General features: G+C 34.8%; 1 protein-coding gene across 3 annotated transcripts in view; it reads left to right on the forward strand.

The window, feature by feature from the left end:
- The first annotated feature begins 1783 nt into the window (after positions 1–1783).
- Positions 1784–26988, forward strand: part of LOC138334849 (leucine zipper putative tumor suppressor 2 homolog) — an 84442-nt gene continuing 59237 nt past the window's right edge. The window contains exon 1 of one of the 3 annotated variants that reach the window (XM_069283623.1): positions 1784–1881. The gene's annotated coding sequence lies outside the window, so the exon portion shown is untranslated. Of the gene's footprint in view, positions 1882–20364; positions 20575–26988 lie in introns of those variants that run through there. The other 2 variants (XM_069283621.1, XM_069283622.1) reach the window with 2 other exon arrangements.

Genomic DNA, 26988 nt, shown 5'->3' on the forward strand with positions numbered 1-26988 from the left:
AAATGCTTGTATATGCGTAAATTAATCGGAAACCTACAACAAAGTATAGAAAATTGTGCCCGAGTGATTTTCGGAGGCGCTGCTCCAATACGACTCATAGGGACCAATTCGTACTCGGCTGAAAGGTATAGTAGGCCGGGTACGTATATTCGTTCTACCTGTACATGTAACTATCTTTCAGCAAGACAGTTACAGTTATATTTACTATCGTAACAGTAACACAGTATTTCAGGATGATCGTCAGTTACTACAGAGTTCGAAGCAAAACAGAAAACTTTGATATCTCGTTTTTTAACATAAGTTATTGAGAAGTATTATATGACTTTGAAGGCATGTTTTAAGTGTGTCAATTGAAGATAAGGTGTTGAATGACAATGATAGAGACATGTAGATATATCACTGACCATAACCAGGGTTTTACTCGGTAGTTGTGCATAAATGTATATGTTGTTGAGCAATAGAAAGAAAGATACATGTACAAGTGTTTACATAAGCATGTAAATATTGATACAGATAGCGTATCAGATTTATCATCACTTGATTATATAAATATCAGCCTACACCCCACAAAACTAATAGAAATATGATAACAAAGTAGTCCGAGTATCAGATGACCCTACTTCCCAGCGACATACAAGGCGGGACGGAACAGATCGATTCAGGTCACCGAAACACACCATCCGATGTTAACTGTTATATTATATTTATGTATAAGAGAGGTTTACAACACAATTAGACAAACAGATTATTCTGAACATAGAAAAATAACATTGATAGATAAGAAAAGTTTTGTAAAGTCTTTAGAAGGTGTGGGCGCTGTTTTAGAAGAAACAAATATTGTTTTATTGATACACTTTCTGCTGTGTATGTATGATTTCAAATTAAAAAAACAAAAAACAGGTAAAATCCTTGATTTTTTTCACGGGGGCAAATTATATAAGAGTTGTGTTTAAATATATTTTATTGTCAATACAAAAGACAAAAGGATTCAGACAAAAGTTATTGCAACTTGTAAAAAACCTTCTCCTCACATACGAAACAAGAGACAATCAACCTAGTATAATCGTATAAGAGTTAATCAGGTAAAACTATCCATAAAACGAGTGTCCTTTTGTCGTCAGCAAAGACAATAAATTAATTTTTAGTCTATTTTATATAATTTTATGTCTCGGTAAAAAGGCGCATTATTTTACATGATTAATTAAATCATGGTCTAAGCTAGGACTAAATTCTTATATCTACCAGAGTTACTCCCCTTCGTAAAACGAAGGGGAGTAACTCTGATAGATCAGAAAGCTACATGTAGGTACTAGCATCGGTAACGTTCTACCGGTGGCCGCGGTAGCCGAGCGGTCTTTGGTTGATTGCAGTCTAATTTGTCGCGACTGTAGCTACGGATTTGCTTTGATGTCGATAAATGAATTCAAATCGCAATGCGGAGTAACTACAGAACCACACTTTTGATTTTGAAGAGCTTCGTGAGAAATTGAATAACAACCATTAAGTCCGTTTCCATTGCGTGATGTGTATGTAGTCTACCGTCTTTTATTTACTATGTCTTTTTCCAGTTTTGTAGCCAAAAGCAATTCAACACAGATCAAACATGCAGTTTCTGTTAAACAGTAATCACCCTGCCAAATTTCGCCCCTTCTCTATGTGGTGTGTGTAATTTTGTATCTACGTACAGAGGCAGGTTCCTGTGGAGGTGTTTGGCAGGTTGCCATGAGAATCAACAAGCATAGTTATTATTTCAGAGTTTAAGTAAAGAAAAAAATCCCACATGACATAATTACATTCCGTGGTCCGATCTAACCTTAATTTAGTCCTGCATCCTGCACATCCCAGACTGGTTTCGTGAGAAGGTTTCGCTTCTTCTGAAAGGTAAGGTTAGGTATTTCTTATTTAAACTCCATAACATGGATAACATATTGCATATGAACTCTTAGCCATTTATTCAGACCATAATGTAAATTAACAATGAAATTTATTCCATACCCTTTAGAAGGTCGAGTTAGTTAGCATTGTATTGTCGCTATCTCGTTTCTCATTTTTCTTGTCGTTCTGTCGTTCCTAAGTTTTGTAAGGAAGTGTAATGATTTTGTTTATTTGAATGGTTAAGGTTTGCAAGAGTGGTTGATGCTATTTCCAAGCATATCTTGGTCTGGTTTTGTTTCCTTACTTATAAGCAGTTTTGTTCACCAAGTGCAGGTTTGGGAGGATGTGGCAGGTATGTGGTGCCTTCTTGTAATGGTGGTTAATACGTTATTTTAAGTCACTTTTTAAATCCTAACTTCTTCTCGAGTCTTGTTAGTAAGAAGTGTTGCTTCCTCTCCTTCTAAACTTGGGTTTGGGACCGGCTTAATACGAGGGTTTCTGATGTTAAATCGATCTTTTAAAAATCTTAGAGGGGTTAATCGATCCAAATCATGAAACCTGCGGATTTGGGACCGGCTTTGGCGGAGTAGTGATAGCGGTAATATCCTTGTCAATTTTATAGTGCTATCACACTGGAACAAACTGAACATCAGGTTATACTGAGACGAATACTAATTATCCTCCCCTCTGCAGACGCTGACTGGAAATGTATGTGCTACATTACACATCTATGCATGCATGTGGATAGCATCCAGAGCTTTCTTCGGAGCGGAAAATATTAAGCTCAAATGGCAAAGAAGACATTTATAAGGGACAAATAATTTTCTCCCAAAGAAGCCACTTTCCCAAAGAGTCATAATTTATCTTCATGCAACGGGGACAATAGGTTGCCATGTGCAAACATAGGTTAATATAAATGTACATATACAATTGTAGATTTATATTTTGCTGTAACATTGCTTCTGTCGGCTTCCTTTAACATATCCGGAAAATTCAGTCTTCCAGTCGGAAATCGTAGTGATATCCAATATCATTACGTCTATTGCCTTGATGTTTTCGCTTAGGACTAGAGTACACTTGCCGTATAAGAATCCGATTATTTTTATCCGTGAAGAAACTATTCCTATTTAATCAGACCCTCTATATGTATATGTTATATGAATGCTGCGATGTGCTTCCAGGGATAATATAGTTTTCCGACTGTCCTCCGCTAAATAATCCATGTGTTTCCCCCATCTCGATGGTTAATAACGTCGGACGGGCTGTGGTTTGAACCATTAAAGCCGTGTATATGTGACATGTAATATCTTTACAAGAAACACTCCGCCGTCAAATCCTTACACAAAATGAGAATTACTTCGTCAAACACTATGTAATATTCATGCAATACGTAATGATAAAGAAACAGAAAGGCATATAATGCTCCAATTTACAGTAACCCTCCCGAGATTGCCTATTGTTAAGTTTCTTTGTTATTTTGAAATTAAAACGTGATTCGACTTGCGTAATGTCTCGAAATTGGTATATCTCAAGAGCATGTTTGGCATTATTCATGACGTACGTTTGTACTATTATTCTAAATGGTCTTTCCAGAGAGAACTGTATAGTCCCCGGCCTGAGTCGAGGGAAAGGGCCATGATATATTTAGTATGTTACATGACATTCATTATGACGTCATATATTTGGTCGCGTTGTCATCCTTTGGTAAAGTTCCCGTAATCAGGTATTCCGTATTTGAATATTACAGAGTTAGCTCCCTTGCGGGTAGGTATCGATTGTTACGTCATTATTTTGTGAGCGCAATTAACGTCGTTTTCTCAGAAAAATGACTATACGTTCGTAAACCCATGCCGTCACAATCAATACCTACCCGTAAGGGTAGATAACTCTGTAATATGCAAATACAGAATAGTCTCCCATAGTCAAGAAGGACAGGGAACTGTCGCAAAATAGACCATGGTTGTCATCCAATCGCATTCCTAGTACTTATCATGTGATGTACTAATATTCTATTATGGCCCTTTCCAGAGGGAACTGTTCTCCTATAGTGTTGTCTGGCGAGATATAGTTCCCAAGTCGAAGACGAGGGGACTTTACCTCGCCAGACAACACTATAGGAGAACTGTTCCCATGAGAAAGGGCCATTATAAATTTGGTACATCACATGACATTCATTCTGACGTCATATATTTTGTCGTGTGCTCATTCCCGAGGGAATATACTTTGGTATAGTTCCTGCACGGTAGTCAGGTATAGGCCTAGTCTCTCTTAATCAAGAAGGACAGGGAACTGTCGCAAAATAGACCATGATAGAAATTATCATGTGATGTACTAAAATAGGTTGTTAATGTTTGCTGCTTACGGACATTCGGATAACTCGAGACCTGATAAACTCAGCCGCAATATGACAATGAGACAAGAGAAATTCATTCGATGATATTCTATTTGAATCCTATAACTTACGATGATTTCGCTTGTCGCAAGTTGACATGCCCGTTTTATTCCACAATTTCCGGGTGTTTACATGCTTCAAATATGAGATAGTTTGTAATGAAATGTTTAAATGTAATATTATGTAACTAGATAAACTATACAGTGATGACAGTACATTTCGTAGACACCGATGTAGATTATTTGTACTCAGCACATTTTCTACATTCATACCACCACTAGGGATGTCTGTCGTAACCATGTTTATGTACGACACACAGCAGTACACAATATAGTTTATGATTGTTTATGAAGTACCGCACATTCCTCTGTGATATCAATAATCATCAGTACCTGAGTGTTGTAATCATCACGTGCCTACTTATTTGTTTTGACATGCCTGTGTTACGTAATAAACAGACTCGTACATCAGTGCTGCATCCTGGGAAATTACCATCCTCTGTGTATAACAGTGTGTATCTAAATGCTTGGTCGGTTTTTAAGCTCACCTGTCCGAAATAACACTTGTGATTACATTGTATATGTTAGTATGCCATGGTTCGGCTTCTGTCCTTCGTCTGTTCATCCCCGTCCGTCCATCATTCAACTTTTAAAAGGCTTCTATTCGACTGCATTGCCTTGACATTACATCAAGGTCACAAGGGTCAAGATGGTAAAAAGACTTCCAACGTTTTTTGTCAAATGAACTGTGACTTGCTTGTCTAAATTAATGACCGTGACCTTCGTTCAATAACCATGAGTAATAAGTCAGTCGGATGTGAGTATTTGATCAGGTAACCTTTGAATAACGAAGATTTACCCTTTAATTTAACCCAAATAACGATTGAGGAAAGCGGTTAATCAATTTCAATGAATATAAAGACCAGGAGTTTCACAAGGTGTAGCGTCTCTTACATAAAATGTTGCACACGTCACAGGAATATAGGTCAATAGGTCAAACAGTGTCACCTTCTGTGTTTTTGCGTCATGATCGTCAGATGCCATACCGCCCATCGAGGTGAATCTTTGGGACATTTATTAAAAAACTTAATAATATTGCATGTTAACAGGATAACATCTATACGGTATTAATAAGATTTTACCTGTGGGTTAGTCCACTGAGAGACAAAGTAATTTGTAATGTAGTAATCCGGTGGAGGATTGTCTCACACAGATACAGTTTCCATCCTTTGTCCTCTACAGTTACCATTGTGGTACAGTTATCAAAAGAACAAAAACTATTGTTTTCTTACAACATGTACTTTAAGGCAAATATCTATTTCAACAAAAAATACATTCCTTTCATTTTTCTACAAAAGGTTATTTTGTAAACATACATGAATTGAATTGTATTGAAGAGATCACATATTGCCTGCGCTATCTTTATTAATCGATAGACTTAAAAATTGGTCATAGTGATCACATGCAGTCCAACATGTTGTAAGGTTGGGTTTTTTTCGGAGAATTGTCTCTTCTATTAACCATGCACTTCATGATTTAGTGACATAAATAATCTGCAATTTCCTGTAATATCCTTCGGCTAACATTAGTTATAGAATTGTATGGGTGAGGTTCAAATTTATTGTCTCGGTTGTCAATTCCGACATAGAGTCTTCTAACTCTAGGTTTTGAGTTCGAATCCCGCGTGAGGCAGACCGTGATCATGATCCATGCTGCTAATAGGAGGTCGTAAAATGTATATTTATTTTATAGAATCAAGTTAAAACTATTTGATTTCTGTTCTGTGAAGAATGATAGTCACAGGGTGTTCGATTTACACCTTTATCTGATAGCACGTGCGCGTGTTGTGCACGTGAGAGGTTGTGTGAGAATGGCGTGGTAGGAAGGAAAAGGAGAGACTTACTAGGGTTATTGGTGATTCATGGCGGATAATGCAATTTAAACTTTGACTTTATTTTAAATGATCGCATCCTCGTTACATTTCACCTTTCGACATCATTGGTTAGTAATGGGCGATAGTAATGGCAAGGTGTGTGGGAAAGTTGATTATATAATATTCTAGTGTAATACTGTCGTTTTCTCTCGTGAATCTAGGTTCATTCCGTGTGTATTGCCCAACCTAAATGTAGTCATGACCACTACTTCGATTGGTGCTTTGTGCCAAATTCCTAATTCCACGCACCCAAAATGATACTTACAACTCGCTAACAAACTGTCCCACCATACAAACTATACTAAAAATGTTCTCGTTTATATAGTTATCCGGAGACTAAATTATAATTAATCTCAATCATGAAACGAGATATCTATGAAATGTACTGTACTTGTTGACGATGATTCCTGACATATTATGTCAATAAAAGAAAAGCATGAAGTGGTTGGCTCCCCAATATCTTCTTTGAAACATTCATGTAATTATCTTGGTACGCATGTGCAGCGATATGCAATAAATGCAAAGGCATTTTTACACATGAATATTGCGGAACGTATTCAGCTAATGCGGTCAACGGTCAGTGATTAGACAAAATGAATGAAGGGTTTGAATGATGAAAATTATAGTTCTGATAACAGTTTTTGTCGATACGTATATTCTAGTCTAGATGTCAATGAATGAAAAACGAATGTGGACCAACCACTGAACTTAGCAAAATACTTATAATGATTGGACTCCCTTTGAATCTCGCGGATGAGGGTGCGATGTTGTGTAAGAAGTGTGCTGTAATTTGTCTCGATACGTATGTCCTGCTTATCTTGCCATATTTACAAATATTAGATAATTACATTGACAATAATACGAGTAAATTTGTCCTCCGTAGAAGCCCCGGGTGATCTATTTGGCATTGTTGTCACTTCAAAGAGGTTATTATCATTTGTATACCGGTATATCTTATCTATGATATAATGGACGTCCTTAGCTTCATCTAAACAAAGATAAAAGCATTCGTTTGCACCTGTGTACAACAGGTGCATAGTTATACGGGTACAGCGAAGTATGCAGGTACACCGTAGGATAGTAAAAGTGAAAAGTGTTTGATCTGACAGCAAAACCTCATGTCTCAATCAGCTTTTAAAAAACATTGTTATTGTTTATATTGGTGAACAATAGTTATGTAAACATTGTATCATATTGGTAGACAAACTTAGACAGTATGTCTGAAAAATACAACGAGTATCCATTTCATCTGTCATCGCCGCGATAATGGGTCTAGAGTACTTTTTGGCTAAAAGGAAACAATTGGAAATAAAAAAGGCCGCTGTCCTGAAATGCCTTGGTGTCTATCAGTTATATAAACATACAGATTGGTGTTTACTTAAGTAACTAATGTCGGTGTACTGTTTATATAACTCTATTGAGGAGTCCAGTCAGCTCAGGTGGTCAATACCGACACGGACACGGTGTTAGGCTGGGAATATTCTATTGGTCAGCTTGACTCCAATACTTTTGAGAAAATATACAGATTATGGTGGGAAAACACATACACCCGAAGTGTCACTATAGCAATATTGCATTCGGTCAGATTTTAGTATAAAGATACATTTTAGATTTCATTACCAATGACTTGAGTAGTCTGCATAGGTCCGACCGCGAGTTGCATGATGTAGTTTTCACATTCTGGATATCGAAACAAGTATTGACCATTTCATATAAAATTTACTACATATATGATACCTGTGGTATATAGCCACTGACCAGTGGACACCTAATATACAAATTTGCCGTATTTGGTTGGACAATTTACAACACTGATACATAAGATTTAAGTATCTTCATCATTGGTATATACGCGTCTTTGAGTGATAATGGTCATCGTGCGTTAATTGACCCACGGATATGAAGCGTTAAGTTGTCCATTACTGTGATATCTACAACTAAAACCTACTTACATCAAGGATGTACATCACACTAGCTGAAGGTTATCAGGATATCATGTAAGTACGTCTTAGTTTCCTTCTTTTATAGCATTTTGTTATATTTCTTTACATTACACGGGCAATGAAGCCAAATATATCAAAGAGATAAACAAGTAATAAAAGTAGTGGTATTATCAACAACATATACTATCTTGAACGTTTGAATGTTGTTTTTTTTTGTATTTCGTTACATATGCAATATATTTTAAATATTGTAAAAGCAAGAGACTGATACGACAGTAATTCAGAAATCCAATGTTTTCTAAAGACTGCCTTTCATCTCTTTTCAATAATCAATTTTGGAAATTATTTATGAATGAGTATGATATTTATTAGATTTAAAACCATTTTTATTCCATTGGGAAAATATATTTACTTAGTAAACGCTGATTATTAAGTTTATATGATAGGTGTGGATTGTAGTCATTGTTGGATGTACATTGTGTAGTTCCATTCCCTTACTAGGTGCGGAAAGCTTCCTCTCCTATGACATATTCGAGATATTGATGAGACTTGATGATACATGTTGGTACAGCACTAACCTTCAGGCAATGCTTTATACCATACATAAAATAACAGTTTATCACGGACCTTTAAGTCTGGAATTTATTGAGTACTATCGGTCACATAATGAAATAAGCCAGACAAAAATAGCAACTGAAAGTGCCAAATCAAATTCTCGTGTAAACATTTATGTTTTTCGAACCATATTGTTGATTAAATCATGGGGTTGTAAATTTTCAAAATCAATATTTATGAATACAAGATTAATTTTGAAGTATTATGTACACAATGCAGATGAATATGGTACATTAATAGTATTTTTACAGTGATAATATTTAGGCCTACATGTAGTTGTCCAATATAAAATGCAAAAGCGACATATACATGTAGGTAGGTTTGAACCCAATAAAAGAATCTGTTACGGCTACCATTGAATTTTGTCCACGAACCAATATTTCTTTCAATATTTATAATAGTTCTCATCTCCCTCTAGTTCCCATCTCCCTAAATTCCATAGGAAACTGACACGGATTTCTAACTAACAGTATTTATGTATGTATTATACAATGATATAAATGATGTTGGGAAGAAATTCGTGCCAGGTCCCTGTGCTATATTCTAACATAAACATGAGAAATGTCCAAGCGATTAAAGTTTCAATTTGACCGCAAGTGTTGGTCATTTCCTTTAAATTGACCACATCCTCGGATCCTATTAAAGTATTCATTGGTGGCTATTTTATTGGTGTCGGTAGCCCTTTGTAGAGCGAATCACCACGTTGGTCAATATGTACAATGCAGTGGACATGTAGTCACCCTCGATATTGCAGGGGATACTATATCATTATCGATATATCAACGACAGTGAAAGTAACCCCTGGAGTATCGAGAATGACCGGTAGTAGGTGTACTGAACGGAATATCTGACTCAAAGATGATGAAACACTAGCCAATCAAAAATGACGTAACTTTTTGTATCATTACTAAATATTCAAGCAGGGACATCGATAGTACATGTATACCAGGGCTTTATCATGCCAATTCATAAATTATGTCATATCAAATTATGAAGTGTCCAACTTTAGATTTGGCGAATTCTGTTAAAAGCACTGGGATCTGAGAATAACTTACAGATTATATAATTATGAGTCCAAGGACCATTTTTCACATTTCAGGGGGCTAGATCAAAACTCGGTCTGTTAGGTCATAACAAGACTTTCCCACAACTCAACATATACATGTAGTAATACTGTAAATGATATTGACTGTTAATAGGACGTTAAAGTTGTATTTCTGGTAATTTTCGCTGTAACGATATGTCGTTTTAACATTTGATATTTGAATATGGACATGTAACTTGATGATTTAGCTCCCCAAAACCATATGTCAGTCTATAATAGAGCCGAAATCTAGGGATCATTTATTCCTGATTGTGAATAAAACGCCTTCAATCTCCGCCATATTCAGTACCTTCGGGTTTTTGTCGGAGTTCCGAATCGTATCACGTGACTGATGTTTACACGTCCTGCACGTGGTGATCCAGGTAAATAGCGTAAGCCCACATGTGTTTGTTTACGTTTTCCTTCTGGCTAATATGAGCAAATCGTGCTGGTTTATGTCCACAGTGCGAGTATTTGAAACATCTAATTCACACATTGCCGTAATTCAATATTGTGTGTATAAAAAATTGTAATGTGCGAGCATCAGTTTCTTTGTAGATCCAGTCTGCTATGGTCGACCACGTGTTTTGTTTACGAAAAATTGTTGACACTTCTCTTGGTTTCACAACTTGCGTGTAACTTCGAGATTGTCGCGACGATGTTCGGAAGAGTTCGGCATCTTTCGAGCCTATTTTTTACGTGTACACGTTATTAAGATTTTTTCACTTTTATAATTAAAATACTTCCAGTGCTGCAACTTGATAAAAAGTGGTAAAATTAGAAAGTTTAAACCTCGGACAGACGGAGAAAAATGTGTATAGCACCTATACAGTTTTTACTATGACAAAAAGAGCGAAAGTGATAGACCATACAACTTTAATCTAATAAACCAAACCAAATGATTAGAGTTGTTTCCCTTCGTTTCACTCTGACGGAGTGATACAAAGGGAAGTAACTATGATTAGAGTAAATCACCAATAATGATACATCATTCATGGTTTATGTAGTGACAGTACTATATTGATATGCTATTGTCAGACAAAGTACGGGAGATAAGAACCTAATAGACACGGAGTCTCTACCAAACTCTAAATCGTTGTGTCCCATGTCGATTTTTATTTTATTCTACGAAATAAATATAAATACCTTTTGTACTAGTTCAACAAATGGTGACCGTCTGTACGACATTATAGTTGGCGCTGTTTGTAATTTGAGCCCACATCATAAGATTGTTTTTTTCTTCTTCAAATTAAAGGTAAATACAGTAAAAACCCCAATACAGCAGACAGGACATAGGTCAGAAATACACTGAAAGATAAAATCTCAACTTTTTATTGGGGATAAATGTCCATAGCGAATTGGGCATGTCTGGGGAATGTTTTACATGTAGGTAATATACTTACAGGTGAGGTGTTTAGGACCTCGTTACAGGTGTCAAATGATCGTATCGTACCGGTGCCACGAGAAACACGGTGTTTATATTAAATCTGTCAGTTTGAATCAGTGTTCAACCATTAAAAATGCTGATTTGAATCAATTTCATCCTATAATTCTAAAATGGGCTTGACGTTCATTATCTGACTGTCCAGTTATGGTCCTTAATAAAATAGCCAGTGGTCAGTTATGAGGTGAAACCCAGAACAGTGTCCTGAGTTTAACTCTTGCTACACCTCTATACCGATAAAACAGATTAAACGATAGCTAGTACTGGGTATAAATTTAAATCGCATGTCACAGCATATAAACATAAATAAATGTGAATTTATGGGAAATTTTGTGTTCTTTTAAACAATTTTCCTGACCATCACAAAGGTAACGAATGTTATTCAAATTTTTGTCTAATTTTAGATTCTTTTTCTAAATTCTGTCTTTTTGTAATTTAAAAAAAATCTATAAAAAACGTTTCTAAAATTGCTTTGACACAATGATACATCTGTATGCGCATATCAATAACAAGTATTCTGTAAAAATGTCCTTTTATCATTCAGAGTTATCTATCTTATTAACATATTTAATTAACGATATCGTTTTTAAACGAAATTTTATCAAATATGTTTTGAGAAAGTTATCATATGGTTTCCATTCTACATGTATTAACATATGTTATAATATATACAAGTTATTACAAGTTTGATTTTAGAGACAATCTTTCACACACGTGCACTTACTGATTTCAAATTTCGCTCCTGGCTGTTTGTCAAGGCTCAGACTCATGTCACTAGAGACTTGACTATAGAAGCACGTGTAACTGTTGTCTTGTACAACTACGTAAAACCTGTAGTAAAACTCAACGACATATCCTTTTATTTGATATACTGTAACCTTGAAAAATGATTATCAAACAATAATTTGAAACATCTGTTTATCAGTTTGATGAGTGATATTGCACATGAAAAGTGATAAGCTTAATGAGATTTAGACTTTGATGGAGACAGATCAAGTGTTAAAAATCAATACCATGCATACGTGTTTTATCACACAGGTCTGAAATGAATATAAATTTTAACAGATGTGCATATTAATTAACATGAATGATTATTTAACATTGTTGGTTGAAATTGATATAGAAATTTTAACAATTATACTTACATGTAGATTATTCTACTGTTTTTTATTTATTATTAATGAATAAAAACTTTTTGTGTTATGATGATGAATCATTTCGCAGAGTCTATTATTTCATTATGTTATAATATGTTTAATAAATCATATTTTTCACAAAAGATTTTTTGATACCTTTATATTTTTCGATAAGACTATCATTTTATGTTAACTTCCCTATAACTTTCACAGTGAGCCGCTTCGTCCTATATTTTTTACCTGATCTATCGTTGAAAATGTGAAAATCTTGACCGGCTTCATGTATATGCAACATTCTAATTCAAATGACAATGGGAAGTTATCCAAAATAAAAACATTTGGAGATCATCATTCAATACAAAAGACAGCAGGGTATATCCCAACTAAATGACAATGGGAGATAATTCAAACTAATTATGGCAACGGGAGATAATCCCAAGTAAAGGATAATGGGAAGGCAAACCAATCAAATGACGATGTGAGATAACCCAATTCAAATGAGAACGGCAGATTATCCAAACTAATGGACAATGGGAAACAATCCTAACTGAAAGACAACGGGAGATAATCCTAACTAAAAGACAACGGAAGATAATCCTAACTAAAAGACAACGGGAGATAATCCTAATTAAATGACAATGGGAGATCATCCAAACAAAAAGTCAACGGGAGATAATCCTAACTAAAAGACAACGGGATATAATCCTAACTGAATGACAACGAGAGATAATCCTAACTAAAAGACAACGGGAGATAATCCCAACTAAATGACAACGGGTATAATCCTAATTAAAAGAAAACGGGATATAATCATAACTAAATGACAACGGGAGATAATCCTAACTAAAATACAACGGGAGATAATCCTAACTAAACTACAACGGGAGATTATCCTAACTTAATGCAATGGGAGATAATCCTAACTAAATGACAACGGGAGATAATCCTAACTAAAAGACAACGGGAGATAATCCTTACTAAATGACAATGGAAGATAATCCAAACTAAATGACAATGGGAGATAATCCTAACTAAAAGACAACGGGAGATAATCCTTACTAAATGACAACGGGAGATAATCCTTACTAAATGACAACGGGAGATAATCCAAACTAAATGACAACGGGATATAATCCTAACTAAAAGACAACGGGAGATAATCCTAAATAAATGACAACGGGAGATAATCCTAACTAAAAGACAACGGGAGATAATCCTAACTAATTTACAATGGGAGATAATCCTAACTAAATGACAACGGGAGATAATCCTTACTAAATGATAACGGGAGATAATCCTAACTAAATGACAACGGGATATCATCCAAACTAAATGACAGTGGGAGATCATCCAACATAAGCGATTATTGTTTATTGTTCTGTTTAAGGATGGGTAAAAATATGTCTTGCTTAAGCAGATAGTATTTATGAATAATTATGTATATGGTTTTTTTTCGATATTACCAACATTTTACTTGACTAGTATTGTGTTTCTTTAAAAATTCGCCATTATATATACACTGGTCTCAGTTGATTGACTCGGACAGTGATATATCACACCTTGTTACAGTTCGCTTACTACATGAAAGTTTTTAATTAACATTGTACTTTTAATCCTGTATCCACACACTGTCACTTCTGATTACCTCAGGATAGTAATATAACGTTCAGCTAGGTACGGATATCAAATGTCTCTACATTGGAGACAATAGGATTCTATCATGATAAGTGCCATTAGAAGAAAAAATTACACATTTGATGGTGTCTTTTGAACTTTTTTAATCTGTTTAATTGCAATTAGCACTTGTAGTTATTAGAGTAATTACCATGGTAAAATGTCTGGCCATATATAAACAATGGGAATCACTGATGAAATAATCTGTTTTCGCCACCACATGGACATCATTGATGTAATGGTCTGTCACTCCAAAATAACATAATTTTGATACATTGGATAAACAGTACGATTATATTCAAAAGGAAATGACATCAAAACGAATGTTCCGTATACACATAATGAATGGTACCATCTGTTTAAGTAGAAGGACAGACATTGTATTTCAAACTAAATCAGGTATATCCTTTTTCTGGTAGACAGATAATCATTTAGTGATCGGATTACAAATCAAAAAGGAGAGTTTTTGCCCTTTCAGATGAGAGCTATACTTGACTATAGAAGTGTGTTTTTGTCGGCACCCTTCCAAAGAGTAATGGTGATCAGTTATTCACAGTTGTATGTATAGAAACAGCAGGATGTGTACAGTGATACAATATGGGGTGTGTCACTATCCAAACACTTACACCGATAATGATCTCTAAAATACTGAAAAAACCACCCTGTGGATTAACTTTCATTGTCAATCTGTTTGAATGAGGTTTACTAGATTTTAAGGTGTTCACGAAAATCTGTTTTCCTGTATGATCTTCCCGGCTTTAATTTATAGCCTCCCCTTTTACTTTATGATTTGGTTACTCACCGACCCCCCCCCCCCCCCCCCCCCCGGTCCTTCTTGTATTATCGTCCTTGGTTATCAGATTAAGGATTTGTCTCTGGTGACCATTCCACCTTCAGATCGAGTATGTACATACCAGTCGGGAATCTCTAATGGAACCTTACCTATTATGTCAGTATCTTTAGATATGAACTTTTGAAGAGTTAAACCAATGTGCTAAGAATCACAGATCTGGTATATATTTGCAAAAGCGTACTGGTTTAGGAACTGCGTCAAGTCCCTGTGTCGTGCCCCTGTGTCAGCATCGAGTATGTATGGATGAAGAAAATGCGACAAGATATGTGCCAAAATCTATAGAACTTTTCTATATATATATATACATCTTCTATATATATATATATATATAATGAGCTTTTACTGGTTTATGAAATATGTCATACCCCTGTGCAACAAGTTACAAATCTTCACTAATTACGTAGTGGCATAAAATTGAACCAGGCCCCTGTGACAGAATAATATATAGATGTGTAATACACCAGCATGAAGACTGTACTCAATACTACTGCACACGAACCCTAATTTAAACAAAAGAAAAACAAACAAGCCCTGCATGCTGGTTTTCGGTAATCACCGTGCTATTTTAATTATAGCATTATCAGAAACCTGCATCTTAATGCACTACAGCTGCATACAAAGACCCGCTGCTACACACCAAACTGCTATCAGTCCTGATAATCTTCAACACACGATTTTTATCTTAATTCCTATCAGAAATCTGTACCCATATGTAAGGGAAATGGGAATACTTCAGTCCACTCCCCCTCCTCATAGCTCAGTTAGAAAATAAACAAAAGTAGAGATCTGTAGAACATGCTGTAAAACAAGGTCATCTAAGTCTGGTTAGCATACAGTTGTATTTTTACCATTGAAACATTCACATAAAACCATGCTAGAACAAATCAACATGCGTGAAATATATGCTTCTGTCTTCGATGTATAGAATATTGCTACTTAGAATTTTGAAGACCAGAAGTGACTTTATATGAAAGATGAACGACATGTAGAAAATGCATCATGGATCCATCGACATGAATCGATTTGTATGAATAACTTAGTTATAACTGTAGGGAGAAAAGCCCTTTACATCTCTTCATTATCCAGCTGATAGCAATCTCTCAGTGCCCGGTCCCTTGGGACTCATATGCATATCACTAATTACCAAATTAGGGCCCTGTTACTGGTTTCACCTTGTCAAAGCATGTTAAGGGCATCTGGCCTGCTAGGGCACCAATTATCCGGGCTCAACATTCGGATAAAATGTCCACTTCATTTAGTTGCCATGGAAATTAAAGATTCTGTTGAAAATGTAGAATTTTGTGCGTTAATAGAATAAATGAGATAGTAAACCTATCACGGAATGTTGTATAGCTCAGGGTGATGGGCAGCTGTTTGTGTACAGAATGTCAGGCTCCAGTATGATGTCGGAAACAGAACAGCATGGCGTACTGAGTACTGACCTAGACAAACTGTTTTATTGTAATGGTTTTCTAACACAACAATACAAAGAAACCAAAATAACAAAAGACATTTTAACTGATAATATCAATACAGCACAGTTATGTAACGAACGTCCTTAGCTAACGAAGTTACTTCGTTTTAAGCATAGTTCATTAAAAAAAAGAAAAAAAAAAACCCAAAAAACCCCCCATTAAAAAAATAAAAAATTGTTATACATAGTTCGTTATACAAAATATAACAGACATTTTAGGAGTCGTGATAGAGACGAAGCTAGACCGCCAAACCTGCCTATAAGTTATTAGGTTAATTGCCTAAGATAATTAATATAGGCAGGTCAGCGTGACCAAATAACTAGTGATTTGGCAGGAAATGAAAAAATATAAATATTTTAAGCTCAAAAATGGCAGCATTTTTTCATATTTGGCTTGACGCAGCAAAATAGGTTTCCAACAACAAATTGTTATTCACGCAATCAGTTATTTGACCTCTTATCAATCTGTTAAAAACAACAACAACAAAAAATATATAGATATGAGATACTTCCGGGGATTTATATCTTAACAAATTTGAATTTAAAGTTGGCTGAATATCTTTTCAAAATTAATCGAAAGTAGCCTCTCAAACTGAATTATTACAGCAAAACGCCTAACTAATCTATAGGGTATCCGTAAATACCATGACAGACTGTCTTTTAGAATGCATGTATAAAACGCAAGATAAGCACTTCAAGGGAGTGGGAAAAGTATGAAAAACATTTAACATTTATGCCCTTGGTTAAGAGAACCAATTCCCCATTGGAAGAATGTGCATATCTGGTGTAATTTCCATTAGAGAAATGGGTCATAAAAGGCTGAACAACACTGGTTTTATGCAGTGTCACACAATTCGACGAATTGTAATACTGATATCTCGAGAGTTCTTCGGACTGCATGTACCAGCTACCAGATATGCCGAGGTCTCTTCAGTAGATAGGTCAGTGAGGCGAGGAAAGCACGCACAATGATTAATTAATGGTTATGAGAACCAGTGAAAGACATATTAGTGATAGTTGTAGTAACCACATGGCATTTTTAGCGCTTATGCTAAATGTGCTCATTTTCAAAGACACAAACGCTTTGGGAACTGTTAATGATATTAACGGTAAAACACAGGCTTAGCTATAGGTTACATTTGTTACGCTATCAGTAGGTGTTGTGTATTTTTTGAAGACGCTTAATCATTTTATACTAAAAGCCAAAATAAAGCCGTGTAGTGGTACAAAAAGCACCTGTTTTACTGTGCAGGTGTACAAAGAGAGCATATATAAGTACACGCTATCACGACACTGGAATGAACATCATTTAAAAACTTTGACAACATTGCATTCACGAAGAAATTTATTAGTGGTATTATGTTCAGGGCCTTAACTGACCTTTGACCCACTGTCGTTCTCTAAATATCACGCGTTGGTAAAAATGACATAATTGAGTAAAACCAACCAAACCGATCCAAGGACGGTCATTCTAACATACCCGGCATTGTCGGTATTGTCAGCTTAAAGTGGGAAATTGGGGAAAATTTAATTCTATTATTGATATTAACAATTAAAAAAAGGAATGGAAATTACAAAAACCACAGACACAACATTGTTATCAGATGTTCAAAGAGATTATCTTTATAAACAAAATTCTAATATGATTTCGACATTTTCTAAACAATATGTCTCTTCATGTTAAGCTTGCGTATTTACAGGGTATCTCTTGTGTATTTATATATATATATATTGAATTCAATAATGAGGTTTCGACAACGCATTCATAGTGTAGGTTCTCGTAATGTACCTCATCCTAATTGAAAAAGAAATGGAAGATTTGTCGTTAATATGTATATCTCTGTTTATCAATACGGAAGTTAGGGATAATTTCTTGTGAGAACTCCTGTGTTAGAAACAAAAGAGAAGATGTGGTACTGGAATTGAAATAAACGTATTTTCTGTCACAGATTCTAAGGTGCAACAGGAGATCAAAATTGGCAGGTGTGTTATAAATACGACATGTGGTGATAGGGAAAAAACTGATAAATACAGATATACAAATTGATCTTATCTAAATGTCTTTTTCTTCCAAGCAAAAGGGTACCTCGATAAGATTTCTATAGACCCATAAAAATGTCCACAAAAAAGTTTCAAACGGAAATAAGAGTTACGGTCGGCGAATTTTAAAACTTTACATGTATAGAAATCGGATACAAATATGTCTCTGTTGTGTAACTACAGCTAGTGCGTACCATAGCAGATACCGGCTTAGAAATTAGATAATCCTTCTATATAAGTTAAGTATTGAAGAGATCTCTTTCGTAGATCAATCAAAATATTCCCGATCAAAGCATGCACAGCTTACATCTTTATTATTTAAAGAAGAAAGAATGGCTCCATGTGGTTTAATATCTCTGTATGATTGTATCGTTCTATCAAGCTTCACTCAGGCATGCATACTTGTATATATATACCCGATATAGTCTGATTACCAGTTGCAAGTAAATATTAAAATATGTACTGAAACATTTCGCTGATCTTATTTCCTCAAGCTAACAAAACTTTTGATAAACAGACCGTGGTGTAGATTTTAAACACTGAAGGTGTCTACCGAAATCCTAGACCTTGTCTTTCTATATCATAAAAAGAGACAGTGTCTCGTCTCATGCTTCTAAACTAGAAAATGATTCATGGAAATTGATTCAAGCATATTACCTGTTCTTTACAATAAAAGTTGAAAAAGAATTCAATTTCACTGAAAGTATAGCTAAAGAAAACATATCTGTTTCACAGTAATGCATTTTTCAACGGTGTAGGTGCCACTACAAGAAAGTCTGACATCATTGAAAATTAATGGGTGGTCCTTCATAAGCTTAATCAACTGAAAAATTTAAAAATAAAAAAAAAATATTGCACACTCCACTTACCAAGAATGTTTGGAGATTTTCTCCATCAAAGCACACAAATATCGTGAGCAATGACATATGTCCTTATCAAATGCTGTATTTCATATTTCATTAAACAATGTTGTGGCTAGACTGCGAAACACAGAAGTAAGCCAAATCTGCCATCCATGCGTAGTTATAATGTTTAGTCTTAGCTAAAAAAAACCAACAAAAACAAAAATACAATGAGAATAAAATATACCCCCAATATAATGACATTTGACATTTATAATCTACCTGAATTGAATACAAAATATTATCATGATCAACGCTTTACTAGTACCAATGCTGCCTTAGTATAGGCAGAGATTTATATAATTATATTTAAATCTGGTATAGGTACAAAATACAAAAATCACTTGCATGTACATCACAGGAATTCGATAATCTGTCAATGAAATATAGTCCAGCAGAATTCCACGCCAATCTCCTAAGGGTAGGCCTATATCATAAAACATGGGGTATAGTAGGTCATAGGCCTCATTTGATAACGAATGTGTTCACTTGCATAGTTTTGAATACTATTATTCAGCGTGTCCAAAATTCACCATGATATACATAATAGAGAATACAAACCAATATACATAATAGAGAATACAAACCAAGAATTGCTTGACAGAAGGAAATAGCATCCTGACAGTTCAATGAAAAAATGTGAAGATTTAATGAGTGTACATTAATCATAATTTCAGGAGCTATCTCTAGTTGACTCTAGTCAGTATTATCAGATTACAAGGCCTAATATAATATGACTAGACTATACAGCCCCTATCCCCTCCCTATAACTCCCTCCGGGACTAGCCATGCTGTGGGCGACCCCCTCCTTTTTCCGTGTTAGTGCATCTGTCTCGTATTTACATTCCTCAATACACAGAAGCACCACCCTCTCTACAAAATAAACCCGTCCAGCGGAAACAAAATTGATTGGCTAACAGCATACAGAGAAACGTGGGTGATTTAAGGTCACGGTATAGCTCCATTATATTGGAGGGGAGGAAAGGTTGGTAATGTATTGGGTCGGCTCATGTGCTTGCTGTGTGTGATATTGAAACGAGAGGTAGCAGACGGTTTCTACTGGATGTTGGGGATTTTGTCAGCTAGCTATACCTCGTGTTAAACTCTTGTGTTGTGATCAGAACCAATATCATTGGAATAGTAATTAGTGCCGGTTCGCCTGCATGTATGTTTTATAAAGCAGAAGTTAAAAATTCTGGCAGCTCTCTTGGTAAGTAACTGTATTCTAGTAAAACGTCTTAAGCCTTAACTTTCTAACTTACTGCTTTTAACACTTTTAAACAACAGATGATATGATTAAATGCTATCAAGGTTTTTTTTACATGTAAGCTACAATATACGGAAATGTACATATACAACATGTACGTCTACATGCATGAGTCAGAAAAAATAAGTTGGATATTTTCTTCATGTCAGGTCATTTGAATTTCTAATTTTAATTTCTATTTTAAGTCTTAACTTGTAGCCCAGTTTAGCCCAATTTCAACTTTTTAATATTGCATGTAGTCTATGGCATTTGGGTAAGATTATTTTTGTTGGTTAATACTTCTGTTTACCAAGATCTTTGGGAAGTGTAAACTAGGAAAAGAAAGTACTGTATCCAGAAACACATTCACATTAATCTGGTGAATAGAGACCCCACACAGATTTATTAGGTCCAGGAAATGGTGTTGTGTTTCTTGGACCAGAAGCCACATGCAGAGTTTTCCTAATCTCTGGTGGGTAAAACATTCTCAAGGCCTATATTCCAGCTTCCCGACCCTGCCATATGATCTAAAATGTTATCAAATGTTAGGGAGGGGATGTATACATGTCATCAGATTTATTTATAGGCTGGGAATTTAAAAGACAAATTCTGACATCTATACCTTAATATAGGTACTGATATTTCAACATTTAACATGTATTTATGAAGAATTGGAAAAAATCCAAGTTTTATCATTTTTTTGGGCATAGTTAGCATTCCACCATATTGTTCTTAGACATGGGTTGATGTCTGCGGTTTTCTTAAGGTATCCAGGTTTATGACAAGATAAAAACAACAATAGCATGTATAAGGGTTTTAAGTATCAACATTACATGACTTCAACTGAGAATTACAGTAGAATGTGTTTTTTAAGTGATCTTAACATGATGAAGCAAACTTTGATGAAAGTCAAAGCTAAAGTCTAGTTAACTTGAGGCCCTTTACCTTAATTCTTACAGTACTGCAGTGACAGGTGATTATCACTCTGTATTATAAATGTAAGGCCTATAGCCATCTATTAGTTCCAGTGGATTATCAAAGATAAAAAAGTGAACCAGCACAGCAGCACTGACCAGTTCCTTTCTCATGTTGTCTATTAAGAATCGTAGACCTTTGCCAAGGATTTGTTTGAGTATAGCCATATAAATGAATATTTCTATATGGTACCATTTTATCAAGATAAAAGTATTCATTCTACAATTATGTGTTGAAGTTTTCAGAAGGGTAGCAAATAAAAAGCATTATTTTCTGAAGAAAAATGCAACAAATTTTGGAAATTTGACAAAAATATTTTAAATAATATTAGAGTTATCTCAATATTGTTATAAAAGCTTTAAGGGTGGGGTCGTTTGGATGGGAAAGGTTGGGAGTCTTGACCATTGGATTTTGGTTTGGTTGTGTAATTTATAAGCAGATATATATCCATTATACATGGTGTGTTGTTCAATAAATACGGTATAAAGCTTATACCTACATACTCGTCTGCCAGCTGCTGTCAAGTTTTTAAGACTAATTTAAGACCCTTATGATGCAAGTTAAGCTATATACCGTTCTATCTAATTTATCACAAAACAGAAAGAAATACCATAGAATTACATATACCAGTAACAACATTGTTTGATGATGGAAAAGGCCTTTGATGGGTTTAAGGATTTTAAAAACATCACAAGCCATCCTTGTAAAGATGAACGATGAACTCATCATTTAGAAGAATCAGAAAGATTGATGTTTCATGTTGTTAGAAACTTGTGTTCAGTGCAACAAGATAAAGCATTCAGTTCTTTAGCATCATTAATACCATTTTATTTTTTCAATCTTTCTTTACCAGTGATTAATAGAGACCATGTTTTACAAAACACAGTGGTATGCTTAGACATGGTTTGGCTGACATTAAGATGATGCTTATAGATTCACTGAATTATGTAGTGTGAAAAAGTTTTGGAATATGTCCAGAAGACTTTTGATTATAATTGTAATCAATCTGAGTTTTTTTATGTAATTTTCCTTTGTTTGTTTTTAGTGTGTCATCCATTGTGTTGGATTGCTTTCATTTCCAAAGGGGAAAGGTCAAGGTCAATGTTAGATATTTGTTTTTGTGCAATATACCTCAAACCCTATTGAACCAATCAAATTCAAACCTAATGCACATCACTTTTTAGGAAAACCTATTTGCTTGGAATTGCTTTTGATTCCAAAAAATATTAAATGTCAATCACTGTTACTAAAAATAGAACATTATTTCCATGCACTGCAATAACCTATTGAACAAGTTCCATTGACATGTTTCCTTGGGCTGAATTAAAAAATATACTAAAAATAAATTTTTTATGCTATCGCTGGAAAATTAGTTTCCATGCACGCTATTGTTTTGCATTTGTCACATTGCTGAATTTCTAAGCATGTTTGAGCAATGCATGATCTGCCTGTGGAACCAATATGAGATGGAGAGTTGCAGGTGCCATTACAAATATCTGTGGAATACTTTCTCTTCATCCCTTCAGAATAATTTATTAATTTTCTGAATCTATAGTAATATTTGTGATAAAAGCCAGAAGGGCTTACTCCGTTTACACAGTCTTGTAGATCTAGAACTACAATCTATCTTATTTGGTCACAAATGTCACATGGTATGTTTCATAGAATTATAAAATCAATAACAAGGCCACATTATCATATCATAATGTTACAGTTGTTAGTTCACCATTTTCACTTCAGTGTATTTGTTAATTAAGTACAAAGATAAGGCTGTGTATCTTTTCACTTTGCTTGGTTGGTCGTGTCTTAACGCTGGGCTGATCACAATAATAGCTAATGTCAAGAGAGATGTTTATAGATAAAAGGAGAATATTATGTGTGCATTAGACAAGTCCTTACAGGAAAGTCATTGTTCAATTTCTATTGGCAAATATGAACTCAGTACCAAGTAATATATGTCTCAATATAATGTTTTGGAATAATTATGCTTGTTATTCAAGAATTTTTATCATCAATAAATGATTTTAAAAATTGGCTGATCTGTAAAAGCATATATATATATTGGCCTACTTGCGTTGACTATTATAACCCATGAATTTGATAAACAGATGACTGAACATCTAATGAAAATTGATCATAACAGCTAATAACGATCTACATAGACAGATATTAAAATCGTGTTGTTACTGGTAGTTTCTGGAGTAAATATTTGATGTTTCAGAGGATGTGACTTACTTTTCGCAGATGAATATTTCATGTATTGACACGTATAAGTAGCAGCCTAGTATCGTACAAGCGGGTCAGTGATCTTCCGCAGTGCAGGCCTATAACAGTTAGTGCCATGATAGTGATAGTTGCTAATTAGTCCCTTATGTGTTTGATTACTTCTTTCCAACTAATTGCTTCCTTATTCTGACTCATTAGAGGAATAGGTACAGAAAATCCTCAATTATCTCTGACTCTCTGTATTTGGCTACGTAACATTGAAGTATTAAATTGGTCATTTCTCATATTCTCCCAAAGAACACGGGAAGGTAGGGCATTATGAAGACAATTTGCAGGCAGACTGTAATTTGCAAATGCAGTATTTGATGTGTAGTGGAATTGGACTGGGTTGATCAATGGTGACCAGGTAGCTCATTATAAGCTCATGTGTTTGGAGTCACAAGTTTGAACCCAGTTCTAGTTGTCTATAGCCACTACATTTTCTCCTCTCCTGTTACCATATTGTTGAACATATGCCGCCTTTAGTTTGAAGCAATGGGAATATACCTGTCCCTTTGCAAGGGAATGTAACTAGGTGTGTCACTGAGGAAAGAGCCTCAATAAGTGTTGCTGAATAGGAGTTGGTTTATCATCTGTATTCAGGTAGCTTAAGGTAGAGCATCTGGCTAGTGTTACTGGCTTGTGGTTCTATATGTCATACATATCTACTTTCTGATTTTTGTAAGAATCTATAAAGGCAAACTGTATAACATAATTACCTTTATCTTGTCTTGTAAGGCCATGGACCTTAAATGGCCTTATAAGGGCACACATCCTTAGTAGGGAGCTCTCAATACCTTTTACGGAATTTATTGAGGATATGCTCCGGAAAAGGAAATTAATACAATGAAATAGAGCAAAAATAAGATTCTGTATTTAGTCAGAAATGAGTCACAGTTTAAAGCTAATTTATAGTTTTGTAAGGGAAATCATGTGACAAAATTAATCAATGAGTGACAAACGTTTATATGTTTTTCCTTCTGCAATTGTATATGATTGAACCAAATAGCTTTGATCTGATGAGATTTGGTCTTGCAATTATGTTGTTTTTTATAATTATTATACATTTATAAGGTGTCTCATTTGATACATTATGTGGCAATACTGACTCTCATGTACTAGGCTATATACATACAGGCTATAAACAATGGATCACTGTGTCAGGCTATTGGCTGATTGACCTTGCTCTGACCTTCAGCGATAATTAGAGTTGGAGGTAATTTACAAAAGGGGGATGTTGATAATGTATTTAAGTTCTGTTTATTGGTGTTTTAGAGGCCTGAAGAGATAAATTCCAAATCACTTGTGTAGAGCTATAAACGACAGATTGGGAATTTGACAGTTTAATTAATGCCAAGTGCTTTTGTATGCCTCAGGTCTTTGTAGTTTTCAATGTGTTCAGATTGGCTAAGGATCCGAACTATAGGCTAAATGAAAAAATGGAATATTTAAAACAAATTGATTGCCATCAATTTCCTTGTTTCACCATAAAACTGCAAATTGAATGGGATTAAACTATAAAATGCAAAAACTAATTTCCGATCTCAGATATTGATATTGGCTGGAAATGTTGACATGTATTATAAGGTTGACGAGTTTCAGAAGTAGCTGCTGCATTCTGTAGTACAGATGTGTTGATAAATAGCCACAGTGTAACTGCCCCAACATGTTTTAAAACATGCCTACTGACAAGCGTTTTGCTTTTAAGGAAATGGCTTCAAGTGTATTGGAGTAGCAGTGGTATATGAATAATGTATTGGTGCCTGCTAGCTGTTCTATGGACATCCCATTAGATTGATTTTAAGTTGAGGACATGCTACAGTAAGTAGTACATAGCATAGCATACCCATAGAAACGTTAAACATATCAATAGATTGATATTATGAATTTCAAAATCTTCTCTAAGCTCAAAAAATGGATTTGAAAAATACAATTAAGTTTATAATTAGCTCCTAGGTGAATTTCTATAGTTCTATTTGAGAAATATTGTACTTTCAAAAGTGATTTAGTAGTCCACCTAATGAAATTGCACTTGAATATACCCATGCATCAACACAACATCAATATCTTTTTATAACTTAATGTAAAAAATATTCCCCTCCTGGCAATTTTGGAGTAGGGTTTCTTTTCTGTATATCTTTTATGATAAAAGTGCATTTATGCATAGAAAATTGCTCCTATAGTGGTGTCAGGTTTTTGATTTCCATTTCACTTTCCAGATATCCAGTTTTACACTATTAAGGCAGTATTTTTTCTTACAAAGGGAATTATTCTGCTGACAGCAATAGAACATTAATGAAATCTTGAAACAGGTGTTCATGAATATATTTATTGATTGTCAAGCTGAAAGGGAAATTTTGCTTTCCATAGCAAACAGTTCTGTTCTGATATACCTCTGTGTCATTCATAAAAAAACGATATGTTATGAAGGCATTCATAATTGAACGAGAAAGTTAATTATCTGTGATATCACAACTCATCAATCATAGTAACCTATATAGTTACCCTGATCGTCCCTAAAACTCTGTCATGGAATCTCCCATAAGGTTGATTTGGTTCAAGTCATTTTGATCTGTAGGTCATATAGGGTAACTGTCTTGGCGGTATTAAATCAAATGTCTTGGATATTCTTGTCATGGATGTTGAAAAAACAATTACAAAGTTGAACACCTTTGGGTGCTGTGGTGGTATATATGTGTGGAGTACAAAGAATACCTGTGTCTACCTGTGTCACTGCGACCCTTAGATCTCTGTCACTCAACCTGTTTGCACCTGATGAAGGCCATTATCATAGAATGGCAATGCAATCACTTGGAAACCCTATCGGACAGTGTTACGGGTGTGACCTTTAGAGGTCACCTCACCCTCTAACGCTGACAAATCGTAATTAGATAGTAACTGAAACTTTTTTTTATTGATTTGATTGAAGGTAGATAAATATTTGTGTAGTTATCTGCCCTTAAGTGAGCTATTTTTAATATCCTTATTAGGTTTAAATTAAAGTAAAATTATTTCACAATTATAAATAATTTGATCATAATATTAAGTGTTATGAATGTTTCTAAATCTAACAATGCATTACATATACAGTGATAGATGAGCGTTCATTTTAAGACTCAATGTAAACAGTCTTTAATT

The sequence above is a fragment of the Argopecten irradians genome, chromosome 11 (assembly GCF_041381155.1).
Source record: "Argopecten irradians isolate NY chromosome 11, Ai_NY, whole genome shotgun sequence".
Taxonomy (NCBI): domain Eukaryota; kingdom Metazoa; phylum Mollusca; class Bivalvia; order Pectinida; family Pectinidae; genus Argopecten; species Argopecten irradians.